The 5,551-nt window shown below is 39.7% G+C and overlaps 1 pseudogene; it reads right to left on the bottom strand.

Moving 5' to 3' along the window:
* Positions 1 to 1,361: 1,361 nt before the first annotated feature.
* Ivns1abp-ps2 (influenza virus NS1A binding protein, pseudogene 2) lies at positions 1,362 to 3,248 on the bottom strand (annotated as a pseudogene).
* Between the last annotated feature and the right edge of the window lie 2,303 nt (positions 3,249 to 5,551).

Raw genomic sequence — 5,551 nt, 5'->3', positions numbered from 1 at the left:
ATGGCTAAGATGAAAAACACTCAAGTGATAGCAGGTGCTAGTGAGGATGGGTAGAAAGAGGAACACTCCTCAATATTGGTGGTATTGCATGCTATTATAAAACCCCTCTGGAAATCAGTCTGGTGGTTCTACAGACAACTGGAAATAGTGCTATGAGTCCCTAGCTGTACCACTCATGGGCATACACCCAAAAGATAACATGGACACATGTTCCACTATGTTCATAGCAGCCTTATTTATAATAGCCAGAAGCTGGAAAGAACCCAGATGTCCTTCAACCGAGGATGGATCCAGAAAAATGTGGTACATTTACACAATGGAGTACTACTCAGTTCTTAAAAACAATGACTACATGAAATTCTTAAGCCAGTGGATGGGTCTAGAAAATATCATCTTGAGTGAAGAAACCCAGTCACAAAATAGAACCCATGGTTTGTACTCACTAATTAGTAGATATTAGCCCAAAAATTCATAATACCCAAGATTCAATTCACAGACCATATGAAGCTCAAGAAGAAGGAAGACTAAAATGTGGATGTTACTCATGGGAGGAAATTCAGGGACAGAGAGTGGAGCAGAGTCAGAAAGAAAGGTCATCCAGAGACTGTCCCACCTGGGAATCCATCCCATATGCTGCTACCAAACTCAGTCACTACTGCTGATGCCAAGAATTGTTTGCCTGATATGTATATCTCCTGAGAGGCTCTGCCAGAGCCTTACTGATACGAATGAGGATTCTTGCAGCTAAACATAGGACTGAGCACCGGGACGCCAGTTGATGACTTAGAGAAAGTACTGAACAAGATGTAGTAGCTTGTAATTCCATAGGAAGAACAACAGTATCAACCAACCAGACCCCAGAGCTCCTGGGTACTAAAGCATCGGCGAAAGAGTACTCATGGAGGATCTCATGGCTCCAACCACATATGTAGCCATGGATGGCATTGTCTGGCATCAATAGGAGGAAAAGCCCTTGGTCCTGTGAAGGATTGCCTCCCCAGAGTAGGTGAGTGCCAGGGTGTTGAGGTGGGAGTGGGTACACAGGGGTGGGAGCATCTTCATAGAAGTAGGAGAAGGATGAGAGGAGATGGGGCAAGGGGAAATGGGATAACATTTGAATTGTAAATATATAAAATATCTAATAAATAAAGAAATGAAAAAGTATTAATAAACTAATCTTCATCTTTGCATTCTGTTGAAAACACAAACAGTATGTGCAGCATGTTTAATAATATGTAATATGCAAAAGCTTTGTGTTGCTGTTCGCAACATCCACTCTACCCACCACACTTATTCACAAGTGCACCACTACTAAACACAGTTACATCACTAAGCTTGTTAGTATGGGGTTCTTAAATTTGTCAACACTGGAAAATCTTTGTGTAATGATTATTATATTCATTTGATTCAGTATTGTAGACTTCCAAGGTATTCAGAAATTCATTGCCAATGAGTCCCCCTGTGTAAATGGTATTCCGTAAACTTGTGATCCTAACAGTGCTCCTTGGTGAAGTCATATTTCCCATCATCTTTCATTCATTTCTAGTTGAATCATACATCTCCACACAACTAGTGGCATGAGAACCATCATTGCCACTGCCTACAAAATATTTTACACCAAGAATAGCAACTCTAGCTCCTTGACTAGCCACATTCATGGTTGCAATTACAGTACAGGTGTCATTTTCAGGATTGCATTGTTCTACTGTGTAGATTCTGCACCTCCAATTATGTACAAATAACCACCAAGTTCACAAACTGCAGACTAGTGTCTTTGAATGTTAACAGGAGTACAGCTTGTACATGACATTGTTTCAGGATCAAATATATCACAATTTTTCAGTTCTTTCTGACCATATGCTTCAAAGCAACCAACAATGTACAATTTCCCATTCAGAATACACACTTCTGCATTAATATGGTTAGTTCTCAACTCTGAAATAGGGGTGCAGTCATCAATGCTTGAATCATACATTTCTCCACAATTCAGGTCATCTGAGTTTCCATTTGACCCACCTACCACATAGAGCTCTGTCCCATCAGTACAGCCATTGGAAAGTGGTCACTTGGTGTTCTCATGGGAGGGAGGAAGGACCAATGATTTGAATGTGGATCATAGCATTCAACTGTTCACAAACATTCCTCTCATACCACCTGCAGCTATGAGTTTGCTATTCGTCATGAGTTTGCTATTTATCTCTGCCAGTCCAAACCCTGGTAGGCACTTACCTGGTTGCATCTCAAAGCTTAAACTCTTGCTCAGTTTTGGAGTACTTGTTGGTTATCTCTGTGGATTGTTCTGACCATAAGGAAAATGACACAGAATGTACCATCTAACACAAGCAGGCACAAGTAAGTGGTATTGGAAGTCTTTTCTGAAGCAATGATTTTCCACTAATACTTAGGACTTTGCAAGGAATCATTTGGAGAAGAGAGACATCCAGTGGAACTGTCACTTATCTGCTTTCGGCCATTCTCACAAGGTGGCTTTTACTGCACTAACTATTGTCAACATCACTGCCAAACACCTCACCCTATCCATCTAGAAGGTTCTTGTCAAGCAGCTTGTGATCAGTTGAGTAGTAGAAGGTTTGAACCTCTTCTATGAGCTTTTCCAGGCTGTCTCTATTCTTCCAGATTCTATGCTGCACGCAGTTGTTTACCTTTGCATATAATTTGCCATTGCTGTACAAGCAAACATTATCTTCAAGCATTACCTCCAACTTTAGTCTTGTAAACTTCAGAAATTGCTCTTCTTCTGAAAGTTATAACAAATGCTCCTGAATATGAATGTAAACTTTACTCGATAAACAGGAGTCTCCCATACAACTTACAAACTTTTAAGAGATGCAGCTAGTAACACCCATTCTAGATAGTAAATAATCTCTGCAGAACTGCTCTCCTCTGTACATCTTCAGCTTCTTTGCTGCAGAATAGACATCCTTTATTAAAATCCTTATCAGCTTTAAACTGAGCAGTGTATTCGTAATTTAACTTCTGAATTGAGATCATCCAACTTCATGGGAGAAACTCCCTGAGGGTCACTGTCACTATTAAAGATTTCAAACAGGGGAACAGCAAGCCAGGACTGCCCTGTGTACTAGCATCTCATGGCCACAAACCTGAACATCAAACATTGAAAGTCGAACATCACGGAACAGCCCACTTTTCCTCAAGGCATTTAATTTGACAACAGAACATTCAATAAAAATTTCATCTTCAAACATGAAATATCCATTAGGAATCATATTTCCTTATAAATTTGGCAGTTGTTACTGAAGAGAAATGTGTCACTGAAAACGCAAATGGTCCAAAGATAAAGGAGTGTTGAAACAAAGCACTTCATCATGGTGTGAAGATAGGCGACTGAGTGAAGGTAGATGTCTTAAGTTTTAATGGTGGTTCCAAAACTATCAGGCTTGAAAATGAAGTAATCAAGTCCTTAAAAGCTATAGACATGAATTTCTTCTGTGATAATCATGCATCATAATCTGGGTCATCTCTGAAGAGATGGTGAAATTCATCTCCAGAGCTTCGATGGGCTGCAGTGGGAAGGTGCTGAAAGGGACACAGGGCAACTGGTTTGGAGGCTGCAGGCAGAAGAAGACTACTGGGTTCTCACAGGAACTCGCTTGCTACCAGGAAGCGCCCAAACCTCTGAGCAACTGACTTTCACTCACATCCCAAACACACTCAACTCGTACAATTTTTACATATAGGGAAAAGCCACTAAACAAAGAATTATATTTTGAAATGATATTTAAGCACACAGAAGAGCTGAAGAATTAGATAAGAAGTCTAAGAGGTAATTTAGAATGTGCACTGCTATATTGTATTGTCATTATATATTTGTTGCACATGAGTTTTGTTTTTTACTTAACATTAGATTTTATAAGCTTCACTAGTCAGTAAGCATTATAAATTTATACTATATTCCCATTTATCAGGGTTTGTGGAGTATAAGCCAAATGACCTTGAAATACTTTCTGCCTCCAATTTACTACATATGATAACTAATAACTTGTATATATGGTTGATATAAGAATAAAGGTTATTTATGCCTGGTGAACTCAAGACACAGGCCCACAGGAACAGCTGAAGACCTGTAGAGAGGAAAAACTACACGCCCGAAAGCAGAACACTCTGTCCCCATAACTGGCTGAAAGAAAACAGGAAAACAGGTCTACAGCACTCCTGACACACAGGCTTATAGGACAGTCTAGCCACGGTCAGAAATAGCAGAACAAAGTAACACTAGAGATAATCTGATGGCGAGAGGCAAGCGCAGGAACCCAAGCAACAGAAACCAAGACTACATGGCATCATCGGAGCCCAATACTCCCAGCAAAGCAAACACGGAATATCCAAACACACCAGAAAAGCAAGATCTAGTTTCAAAATCATATTTGATCATGATGCTGGAGGACTTCAAGAAAGACATAAAGAACTCCCTTAGAGAACAAGTAGAAGCCTACAGAGAGGAATCGCAAAAATCCCTGAAAGAATTCCAGGAAAACACAATCAAACAGTTGAAGGAATTAAAAATGGAAATAGAAGCAATCAAGAAAGAACATATGGAAACAACCCTGGACATAGAAAATCAAAAGAAAAGACAAGGAGCTGTAGATACAAGCTTCACCAACAGAATACAAGAGATGGTAGAGAGAATCTCGGGAGCAGAAGATTCCCTAGAAATCATTGACTCAACTGTCAAAGATAATGTAAAGCGGAAAAAGCTACTGGTCCAAAACATACAGGAAATCCAGGACTCAATGAGAAGATCAAACCTAAGGATAATAGGTATAGAAGAGAGTGAAGACTCCCAGCTCAAAGGATCAGTAAATATCTTCAACAAAATCATAGAAGAAAACTTCCCTAACCTAAAAAAAGAGATACCCATAGGCATACAAGAAGCCTACAGAACTCCAAATAGATTGGACCAGAAAAGAAACACCTCCCGTCACATAATTGTCAAAGCACCAAACGCACAAAATAAAGAAAGAATATTAAAAGCAGTAAGGGAAAAAGGTCAAGTAACATATAAAGGCAGACCTATCAGAATCACACCAGACTTTTCGCCAGAAACTATGAAGGCCAGAAGATCCTGGACAGATGTCATACAGACCCTAAGAGAACACAAATGCCAGCCCAGGTTACTGTATCCTGCAAAACTCTCAATTAACATAGATGGAGAAACCAAGATATTCCATGACAAAACCAAATTTACACAATATCTTTCTACAAATCCAGCACTACAAAGGATAATAAAGAGTAAAGCCCAACATAAGGAGGCAAGCTACACCCTAGAAGAAGCAAGAAACTAATCGTCTTGGCAACGAAACAAAGAGAATGAAAGCACACAAACATAACCTCACATCCAAATATGAATATAACAGGAAGCAATAATCACTATTCCTTAATATCTCTTAACATCAATGGCCTCAACTCCCCAATAAAAAGACATAGATTAACAAACTGGATACGCAATGAGGACCCTGCATTCTGCTGCCTACAGGAAACACACCTCAGAGACAAAGACAGACACTACCTC

This window comes from Rattus norvegicus, chromosome X, assembly GCF_021556685.1.
Source record: "Rattus norvegicus strain SHRSP/BbbUtx chromosome X, alternate assembly SHRSP_T2T, whole genome shotgun sequence".
Lineage (NCBI taxonomy): Eukaryota > Metazoa > Chordata > Mammalia > Rodentia > Muridae > Rattus > Rattus norvegicus.
Note: the sequence above shows the minus strand (reverse complement) of the source record. Positions and strands in the feature narration are given on the sequence as shown.